General features: G+C 39.6%; 2 non-coding genes across 2 annotated transcripts; one reads left to right on the forward strand and one right to left on the reverse strand.

Moving 5' to 3' along the window:
- Positions 1 to 2,342: 2,342 nt before the first annotated feature.
- On the reverse strand, positions 2,343 to 2,424 carry TRNAS-GCU. Its single transcript has one exon. It is a non-coding gene; the product is annotated as a tRNA-Ser (tRNA).
- Positions 2,425 to 8,042: 5,618 nt separating this feature from the next.
- Positions 8,043 to 8,114, forward strand: TRNAA-AGC. The gene has a single exon. It is a non-coding gene; the product is annotated as a tRNA-Ala (tRNA).
- Positions 8,115 to 11,365: the final 3,251 nt, after the last annotated feature.

The following is an 11,365-nucleotide window of genomic DNA, read 5'->3' on the forward strand; positions in this document are numbered from 1 at the left end:
GTTGCAGTGAGCTGAGATTGCGCCATTGCACTCCAGCCTGGGCGACAAGAGCAAAACTCAAAAAAAAAAAAAAAAAAAAAAGAAGAAGAAGAAGAAAAGCTATATATACAATGAAATACTATTCAGACTTTAAAAAGAAAAAAATTCTGTCATTTTTCACAATGTGGATGAACCTGGAGGACATTATGCTGAGAGAAATAGCCAGACCCAAAAAGACAAATACTTCACCATCTCACTTATATGTGGAATCTAAAAAAAAAAAAAAAAAAAGATTGACCTCATAGAAATAGAGAGATTAGAATAATGGTTACCAGATGTTATAGGATGGGGTAGGAGTTGGGGAAGGAATAGCGTGGTTAGTCGAAGTGTTACAAAGTTTCAGATAGACAAGACGAATGTTTGGAGATCTGCACAGTAGGGTGGCTATAGACAAAATTTTAAAAGTGAAATTAAATTTAAAAAAAAAAAAAACCTGTCCAAGTTATGAGATGTGTACCTGGAAACATCAAAGACAGAATCTGGCCAGGAGCAGTAATCCCTCGCCTGCAATCCCAGCACTTTGAGAGGCTGATGGGGGCAGATCAAGCCTAGGAGTTCAAGACCAGATTGGGCAACATGGTGGGAGGATTGCTTGAGTCTGGGAGGTGGAAGCTGCAGTGAGCAGAGATCACAGAGATCACGCCACTGCACTTCAGCCTGGGTGATAGAGCAAAACTCAGTCTCAAAAAGAAAAAAAAAAAAGAAAGAGAAAGAAAATTATAGATGAATGGATATAACATGTAGATACTTCAGCCATGTACAAGCCTGAAGACCAACATAGGAAACATCTGAATACTTGGTTAAATCGTAGATTCAGGAACACCACACCCCCGCCAATCGCCCCGTCACTGAGGTTATAATGCAATAGATCATGATCGAGGCCCAGAATTCTTCATTCATAACAAACACTTTGGGTCATTCTGATGTAACAGCCCAGAGGAGGGTGAGAGGAACAAGAATTTTAATCATTACTGGGGGAGAGTGTAGACTAATAAAATCCTTTTGGAGGGCCATTTGGCAATATCTATAAATATTTTACATTCGTGTATCCTAAGACACAGCAAACTCACTTCTAAAAATTTATATTGCAGTATTACAGATATATACATTCAAAATTTTATGTATGTATATATAAAGTTATTTGTTGCAGCATAGTTTATAATAGCAAAAGATACAGAAAACCCAAATTGTCCAATAGAGAACTGGTTAAATAATATGTGGTAATGTATGCATTGGGATACAATGCATCCTTAAAAAAGAATAAGTTTTCACTTTTTTGATGATAGGGAAAGTTCTCCAAGATATATTGGTTAGGGAAATGGGGCAGGATAAGGAATAATGTTCATAGTATGTTGTCATTTGTGATTTTTTTGAGACAAAAATAGAAATATATATTTTATGTAATATATATTCATATGTGCTTAGTATAATCCTGAAAAAATTAACAACAGTGGTTATCAGTAAAGAATGTAATAAGATGGTTGGGAAATAAGGGTGGGTGCAAGATTTTATAAAGCTTTATACTTTTGAAATCATGTGAATGCAGTGCCTATTCAAAACCTTAAATAAAATAAATAAAATAAAAACTATATTTTTTTTTCTCCGAAGGCCCACAATGGAAATCACAAGTAGAAACTGTTCAATAAGGACATTCCTCTCTGTCTTGTTTATGGAGGCATCTTTAGATCTAACTGGGAACGTTGTATGGAGTATATTTTTCAGCTTTGTGGCATCTCTAAGCAGAGACAAATCCTCCTGAAAGCTAGAGATCAGCATACAATAATGGTTAAGTATTTTGTTGGGGATGGGCACTTTAAAGTTAGCAAACAGTAAAAATTTCAGTTAAACTTAGGCTGAAAATACCTGCAAAACATAGTATCAATAATTTGTTGTACATATTTATGTGGATGATTTTTATCATTTACTTTAAGTTTATTAACAGTATTTTTCTGTAGCCCTCAATTAATTATTCAGTTGCTCTCTCAGAAGAACTGGAAACTCTATGGAGAACATAAATATTTCTCGCCCTTAAGAAGGTTACCATCTGGAGGGAAAAGTAAACACTACCCAAAGTGGTGTCTCAACTGGCTAATTTAACTTACAAGTATGATCAGTGTTGCTGACAAGGAATGGTCGCCAAGATTGAGAGAATCTTATACTCAGAACGGAAAATTAGCAGAGGCCAGTTAAGATACATTTAGTAATTTACTCGGTTTCTTGGCGAATTAATCTACCAAAGATAAACGCTAACTATACAGCATGCAGACCTATCTTTTTAGAGGGTTAAATAAAACCTCACGAAACGACGAGGATGGGATTCGAACCCACGCGTGCAGAGCACAATGGATTAGCAGTCCATCGCCTTAACCACTCGGCCACCTCGTCACATGTTAAGCGTGGCAAAGTCATTTTCTTCCTCCGCACAGTTAGTCCTGTAATAATGCTATATTTATTTATTTAATTTTTTTTTCTGGCTTAATCCCGATTCAGTCCTTACAACCACACTCAGAATCGAGTATTTTTAGGTACATTTCGCAGCAACCACAAAAGTGATAAATGACACCTAGAGTGGTTCATTTACTCGGCACATATCAAACAACAGATAACAGCAGTACGCGTAGGTGTTAAACACGTAGATCCTTGCTGAACACCGGAAGGAATGGACATAGGATTTGAATCCTGATTTGCTGACCTGGCTCCAGCCAGCTACTCTGGGTTCTCCCTTTGGAGGGACGGGATTATTCCTTCTCCTGATAAGAACATCTCCAGGGATTCCTGTTTTCTGGGAGGTGCCAGAAATTAGTAAATAAACTACAACGAACAACAAACCGGCTCTGTGATTGCCTTATACGTTTTTGCTTCTGAAATATGCCAGACAGCAAGGAGATGCTTTCATCTCTCTCTTATTCTTTCTCTGGGGTTTGGAATTATTGCATTGCTGCGATATGCAGCAATGGGTCAAAACAGGGTTGGAAAAAAAGTAGAAAGACTCCCCGATGTGAGCATTTTCGTTCTAGAGTAGTTTGGAATGTTACTGCGTAAGATGATTTAGCCTGGCTGCCACCAACACTTAAAGGGTCGGATCGGGAAATCTTTCCTAGAACAGGAGCCAGCTAGCTTGGGTCGGAGTTCTGTCCCACTCACCATGTGACCTGGGCGGGCTACCTCACCAACTTCATCCCATAATTTTTATCTATCCAGGAAAAAGCTGACTTTGACAATTTCAATAAACCCAGCACCAAGGAACCTATCTACTCACTAGGGCTTCTCGGCTTTTCTATATCTGGTGGAAAAAATTGGAGATTATTTCTTGCCCGAATGCTGGGTTTTGTTGTTGTTGTTGTTGTTGTTGTTTTGTTTTGTTTTTCCTTCCTTTGAAACCTTTACTTCTGTTTAGGCAAAAGGGACTGTCTTCTCTCCCCATCAAGTTCCTCTACCAAATTTCATATCTCCATCCTCACCATACAACTACCCAGCATGGGAAACTGACCTGTGATCCCTGGGTTAGAGGACTAAAGATTTGTTTATTTAATGATTCAAACAATCGTAGTTATCTATTTAAATGAAGCCAGTTATGATTTTCCAGTCCAAGGTGGGTGTATCACTTGAGGTCAGGAGTTTGAGACCAACCTGGCCAACATGGTGAAACCCTGTTTCTACTAAAACAAACAAACAAACAAAAAACAAAACAAAAAAAACCATTAGCTGAGTACGGTGGTGCGCGCTTGTAATCCCAGCTACTCGTGAGACTGAGGCACGAAAATCGCTTGAACCCAGGAGGTGGAGGTTGCAGTGAGCCGAGATCACACCACTGCACACCAGCCTGGGTGACAGAGTGAGACTTTGTCGAAAAGAAAAGAAAAGAAAAGAAAAGAAAAGAAAAGAAAAGAAAAGAAAAGCAGAAAGTAATTATAGCAAGGTTGCAAGATACAAGGTTAATATATAAAATTCAATTCCTTTTCTACATACTAACAATACTCATTTGGAATTTGAAATTAAGAAAGCAACACTATTTATATTAGCACCAAAAGAAGAAACGAAGAAACAGAAAAGAAAACAAAAAAGAAACAGGATACTGAAATATAAATCTAACCAGATATGTACAAGATCTATGTGAGGAAAGCTGCAAAACTCTGATTAAAGCGATCAGAGAATCCAAATAAATGGAGAGATATTCCATGTTCATGGATAGGAAAACTCAATATTGTCAAGACATCAGTTATTTCCATTTGATCTATAGATTCAACACAATCCTAATCAAAACCCCAGTGAGATACTTAGCTTTAGAAAAAACAAACAAACTCAAAATGTACATGGAAAGGCAAAAGAATCAGAATAGCCAACACCATGCAAAAGAACAATGCTGAAAAACTAACACTACCCAATGTCAAAATTACAGTAATCAGGACAGTGTGGTGTTGTGATATGGTTTAGGTGTGTCCCCACTGAAATCTCATCTTGAATTCCCACGTGTTGTGAAAGGGACCTTGTGGGAGGTAATTGAATCATGGGGGCAGGTCTTTCCGTGCTGTTCTCATGACAGTGAACAAGTCTCATGAGATCTGATGGTTTTAAAAAGGGAAGTTTCCCTGCACAAACTCTTCTCTTGTCTGCCACCATGTGAGACATGCCTTTCACCTTCCACCATGATTGTGAGGCCTCCCCGGCTACATGGAACTGTAAGTCCAGTAGACCTCTCTCTTTTGTAAATTGTCCAGTCTTGGGTGTGTCTTTATCAGCAGTGTGAAAATATACTAATACAGTTGTCAAAATAGAAAAATAAATGAATGGGAAGAAGTGAGATTCAGAAATAGACCCATAGTAAACTTATCTTTGACAAGGGAGCAAAAGCAATTCATTGGAGAAAAGCATGATTTTTTAAAAACAAATTTCAATAAAACAATTGGAGATCCATATGTTAAAAAAAAAGACTTTAGACATTGACCTTAACATTTTCATAAAAATTAACCCAAAAATTGATTATACACCTAAATGTAAAACACAAATCTATAGAATTTCTAGCAGATAACATAGGAATTCGCAGTCATGTTTACCTATCTCAGCTTGCTTCATATGTTCCATGTTCTTAACCATTTTTGCTGTATTCTGGGTTAATGTTTTGTCTTTATCTTTCAGCTTAGTAATTCCTTCCCCAGTTGTAGCTAATATGCTATTTAGCCTTGTCCATTAGGAATTATTTTTGGCCGGACACAGTGGTTCACGCCTATAATCCCAGCACTTTGGGAGGCCGAAGCTGGTGGATTACCTGAGGTCAGGAGTTCAAGACCAGCCTGGCCAACATGGTGAAACCCCGTCCTACTAAAACTACAAAAATTAGCCGGGCGTGGTGGCACACCCCTGTAATCCCAGCTACTTGGGAGGCTGAGGCAGGAGAATTGCTTGAGCCCAGGAGGCAGAGGTTTTAGTGAGTGGATATCGTGCCACTACACCCAGTCTGGCTAACAGAGCGAGACTCTGTCTCAAAAAACAAAAATCTTTTTTTAACTATTGTTCTTTATTTACTGAATCTAAATTTTTACATAATTTTACTCACTCTTTTGCATACTTCCATTTGTAATCATATCCTTAATTTATTGCTATATATCATACATAGCTATTATATATTTTGTATCTTAAAATTTAACATCTACAGTTCTTTAGGTTTCAACATGACTTTTTTGTATCTGTTGAGTCTCAAGCATAGTAATTTACCTTCTTAGGTTTGTAGTAATCTTTATTATTATCCTTATTTTGTGATCTTAACATAAGAGCGTTCTGCAGGCCTAACTCGGGGAAGTTTTCTTTCAGGGAGGATATATTTCTACTTCTGCCAGGAGCTAGGGGACAAACTTGACCCTGAACCACTTGGTCTCACTACAGGTTTTGCCCCATAACAAGAGTGTCAGGCTCAGCTCCTCCACCTCTCTGCTTTTCTGACATTAAATATTCATCCTCACAGTTGTAGTATTTCTACTGGTATCTGATTTCAGGTTAAACCCACTCCTCTGTTGGTCCAGGTTGGCTTCCAGCAGTTCTTGCTCCCAACTGTTCTAACTTCCAGGAACTTTAGGCAGAGTTCCAACAGTTACGGCTTTGACTACTCACTGCCCTGACCTGGGCTCCAGGTGTTTCTAAGTCACTTTAGCTCTCAGAAAATATTCACTTATTTTTGTTTTGAGTGACCTCTAAAGAATTCCTTAATCCTTTGTGAGACCAGAAATGTCACAAAAAGTGTACTATCAAGAGACTTTGTTGGGAAGATTTTTTTAAAGCAAGAACCAGAAAGTATAGACCAATGGCTGAAAAATATATAAGCATGCAAGATTATTTAGTATTCCAATGGATAACATATACCCTGAGCCTAGTCATGAGAAAGTATCAGTCAGTGAAAGACATTCTATTTTTAAAAATGAAATGAGGCCCGGGTGGTGGCTCACGCCTGAAATCCCAGCACTTCGGGAGGCCAAGGAGGGCGGATCACTAGGTCAGGACTTTGAGACCAGCCTGGCCAACATGGTGAAACACCCGTCTCTACTGAAAATACAAAAAAAAATTAGCCAGACGCAGTGGTGGGCACCTGTAATCCCAGCTACTCAGGAGGCTGAGGCAGGAGAATCATTTGAACCCGGGAGGCAGAGGTTGCAGTGAGCCAAGATCGTGCCATTGCACTCCAGCTGGGCGACAGGGCGAGACTCTGTCTCGGAAAAAAAAAAAAAAGAAAGAAATGAAAATAACACTATTTTTTAAATGACATATCAATGTCATAAAAAATAAAGACTATGCAAATATTCTTCATTAAAGAAGACTAAAAAAGATATGACAACTAAATGCAACGCCTGACCCTAGACTAGATTCTGTATGAGAGGAAAACATCAAGTCAATTGGTCAACTTGAAATGCAGACTGTAGATTAAATATAGCTATTGTATCAGTGTTATATTTACAAAAGTTCCTAATAGTACTGTGGGTATATGGTGAAATACTTAGTAAAGGAAATGGACGTGATGTATGCAACGTACAGGAGCGAGAAGCAGCAAATGATAAGGCAAATGGGGTAAAATATTAATATCTAAATCCAAGTAAAAGATAGAAGGGTATTTTTGTATTATTTCTATTTTTTCAACTTTTTAGTGAGTTATAAATTGTTTCAGAAAAAGAGAGGGAGAGATTTCAACGGAGGTGCCTCAGAAGTCAGTAGTTGTGAATCTGGGTTGGGCTGGGCCAGCTCTTTAAAACGTGGGAAGCTTCCCCCACCTCCCCTCACCATTCGAGAAACCAATAATCTTTCATTGCTCCATGGTTTCCTACAGATCGGTCGCCAAGAAACAGATGCCAGCCCTGCCTTACCTAATTCATCTTTTTTTCAAATAACACTACTACCCCACCCCCACCCCCATCAGCTTGGCTTAGCAGGGGACCCTCAGAGTTTTGTCGGAGGTAAAGTACTCTAGAAGTGCCGATCTGGGTGCCTACGTTATGCCTCTCACTCGGGCCCAGGTTTCCAGTTTGTCCTTGTGATTGATTCATGACATCTTGAGCTCGCAAGAACGTTCCCTGCCATCACCACTAAATGTTCCGTGGACGTTATGGGTTTTTGGAAACGGAAGTGATTTGAGAGTATTTGTTCCAAGAAAGGCAGCGCTGGGCGCGGGGACTGGAACTCGGTAGGCGAGGATCCCCTTTGATGCCCCCCTACAGTTCCCCTTCAAACACGTAGGTCTCAGCTGGTACTGCGCTACTGGCCTCGGCCTCCTGGGGCCTTATGGTTGAAAAGAGCAGGAAATCAAGCTGGAAAATGCGAGAGACAACAGATTGTCTGCTTTCAGGCTCCTTCCTTTGTCATTTCACTGTGTTGCTTTCTTTGGACGCTGCTTGTGCAGGACCTAGGCTAGCTGTTTCACAAATTGCGGAGTTTGCATTCATGATTTCACTGCAATTTACTGAATCTTTGAGAAATACCGATTATAAATCATGAAAGAAATGCAAAGCAAACTGCCTACGGTTGGGGGTGTAGCTCAGTGGTAGAGCGCGTGCTTAGCATGTACGAGGTCCCGGGTTCAATCCCCGGCACCTCCACCAGTTTTGGGAGTGAGCACTTTCTCCCCCGGCTTTCCACTTTCATTTCTCCCTCCCGTTAAATAAACCTGGTCTCACTCACTCAATTTTCTGCTTGTCTGTACAGCCTTTGCAGTGTTCAATATCTGTATCGATAGATAGCATTGCCACACCAGTAAGTTTTGAACCCTTTGTAACGAGCATTTTTGCAAATTAATCGGCCTGGTTTCTTTGGATTTCATGCTATGGTATTACTGAAAAACAGAAAAAAACAGAAAAAATATAAAAATAATAAGAGACCCTTTGTTTTATTCACTGTTTTTTTCTTTTCTTTTTTGAATTCTGAAGAGTTCTTGGAGCAAAGAACAGTATGGAAGTTTAATAGCAGAGACATATCTTATTGATGTCTTTCTTCTGAGCTTCCAACCACCCTATACCTTACCTTTTCTTGAATCACCAGATATGGAAGCAGTGGGCCCTGTTAGTATCATGTGGTGATAGGTACATGAAGGACAATAAAATGCTGTCTGTCATAGCATAGGGTGCCTCCCAAGTCTAACCTGAATGAGACAGATGGGATTGGCTGGTTAAATGAAGCCAGAACTACTGCCCCTTTGCTGAAATAGCTTAGTGGGAGTGTGAGAGACTAGGCATCCAAATATCTCTTGTTCAAGAAAATGTCATTAAACATAAATGACATGTTGTTGGGAAAAGGGCTTGTGGGAAAAGAGCTTGTGGGGTGCCTGCATAAACTGGCCATAAAAATATGAGACAATAAGTTGTGGAAAGCCACAAGAGGCCTCTGAGGAGGAAAGCCTCCTAATTGCCATCATGTTCCCATGCTCAGAGCGAGACCCCCTCTCTTATCTGTAAACACTGTGTTCAAGGAGAAAGACACTCCTTCGAAACACTGGAATGTGGACAGACGTGCAGGCTCTAGTTAAGCCTGCTCCCACTAGCTACTCTCTGATAAGTTAAAGATACGCTGTTTGAGCACAAAGGAGATTCATTTAAACCACTATTGCTATAGATTATGGCTATGACGCACTGCCACCTATTCACTTTTTCGCCCCGAACATCTGCTTGTTAGATCTAAGTGATTGTACTCTTAGCGTGGAGATCAGAGCCCTGAGCCTTTTGCAGCCTCCATTTTGCAACTGGCCCCCTGGCTCCCCACCTTTACTCTTAACTTGTCTCTTCTCAATCCTTTGTCACCACTGAACTTTGGGTACCCTACGGGTGGTGTTGAGGCTGGTCCCCAACACATGTTGAACTCATTTTACAAACATATTTAACTAGAAGACCACCTCCACTGCCCCTAACACAAAAAAGTCTCCCACAACACCTACATATGTTAATCAGTCCAAATTAAAGGTGATTTGCCTACACCAGAGCTAGTATGAAATATTGATCAAATATATAGTATGAGAGGAAAGAAACCAGTTTTTCCCTTTTTAACTTATTGATTTCTAGAAATTATGTTTTATTCTGATAAATAATTCTGTATAATATATAATGTTAATAGATGTTTATGAGGCTGGGCATGGTGGCTTATGCCTGTAATCCCAGAACTTTGAAAAGCTGAGGCAGAAGAATTGCTTGAGCCCACGAGTTCCAGACCAGCCTGGGCAACATAGAGAGACCTCATCTCTACAAACAATCTTTTTTTTTTTTTATTAGCAGGTCATGGTGGTGCATGCCTGTATTCCCAGCTAGCTACTTGGGAGGCTGAGGCAGGAGGATCACTTGAGCCCAGGAGGTTAAGGCTGCAGTGAGCTGTGATTGTGCCACTGCACTCCAGCCTGGGCAAAGAGAGCAAAATATCGTCGGGGAGGTGTTTATGGTATATATTCCCTATTTAAGTCTTTTTACAGTATTTTGTGATCAAATACATTTAAATTATTTTTCATGACAAGACAAGTATATTCATTATCTTCACTACTACTAAACATTGTAACGGAGGTATTAGCCAAAGCATTTAGACATGAAAAAGTAATTAAAGGATTAACTGTTGGATAGAATGGGATAAAGCTGTCTATGTATCTTGGTAGGATTATATATCTGGAAGCCACCCCTCAAAATGAAAAACTAATTATAAATAGAGAGTTTGGTAAAGAAGCTGGATGCAAAGTTAGCATAAACATACACACTCATACACACACACACAAAATAGCTTTTCCATATTCAACCTTTGAATGTTTTTGAATATCAGTTTTATTTTGAAAGCTAACAAATGAAGGAAAAGAATCAAGTATTTATCCTATCTCTCCTGTATGGAATGTATTTCAGGATAAACATATAGTTGATGAGGGAAAGATTTTTCTTCTCAGGAAATAACAGCTAATAAATGCAGGAGAGATTACGAAATTAGAGTCAACATTTTGCAACTGGTATTACTGTAATGCATCCAGGTCACAATTGGCAATGGCTGCTATAACCATGAGGTGAAATTGGATGAAATATTCTAGAATGGTTGGAGCAGGCTGATGTCACCTAAAACCAAAGCTAAATTTTATATCATCAGATGTGAGACAACCACAAATCATGTGACCCATAATAAAGTAGAACATAACCAGGACCGCAATAAAATACTGGTGTTGAAAATTAAATTTCTATAATCAAATAGATAAAAACCATTTGTTTAGAGTAAATAGTGGAGATACAGAAATGTGTTTAATAACATTATAATGATGCAATCAGCTAAATCCAGAATGTGGAAAATTCTCCTGGACAAATTGACCTTCAAGAAAGAAATGGCATGGAGTCCGGGCACGTTGACACATGCCTGAAATCCAAGCGCTTTGGGAGGCGAGGAGGGCTGATCACTTGAGGTCGGGAGTTCAAGACCAGCCTAGCTACATGGTGCAACCCCGTCTCTACTAAAAATACAAAAATTAGCCGGCTGTGGTGGCAGGCGCCTGTAATCCCAACTACTTGGGATGCTGAGGTACAAGAATCGCTTAAAACCATTAGGGCTTTTTATTCCCCAGGTTTTTAAAATAACCTTTTTTTTTTTTAAAGGTAATATGTGCATTATAGGAAATTAAAAAACACAAGAGGCCAGGTGTGGTGGCTCACGCCTGTAATCGCTGCACTTTGGGAGTCTGAGGTGGGTGGATCACCTGAAGTCAGGAGTTTGAGACCAGCCTGGCCAACATGATGAAACCCCGTCTCTACTAAAAATACAAAAAAATTAGCTGGGTGTGGTGGTGTGCGCCTGTAATCCCAGCTACTCAGGAGGCTGAGGCAGGAGAATTGCTTGAATCTGGGAG

The sequence above is a fragment of the Mandrillus leucophaeus genome, unplaced genomic scaffold (genome assembly GCF_000951045.1).
Source record: "Mandrillus leucophaeus isolate KB7577 unplaced genomic scaffold, Mleu.le_1.0 Scaffold392, whole genome shotgun sequence".
NCBI lineage: Eukaryota > Metazoa > Chordata > Mammalia > Primates > Cercopithecidae > Mandrillus > Mandrillus leucophaeus.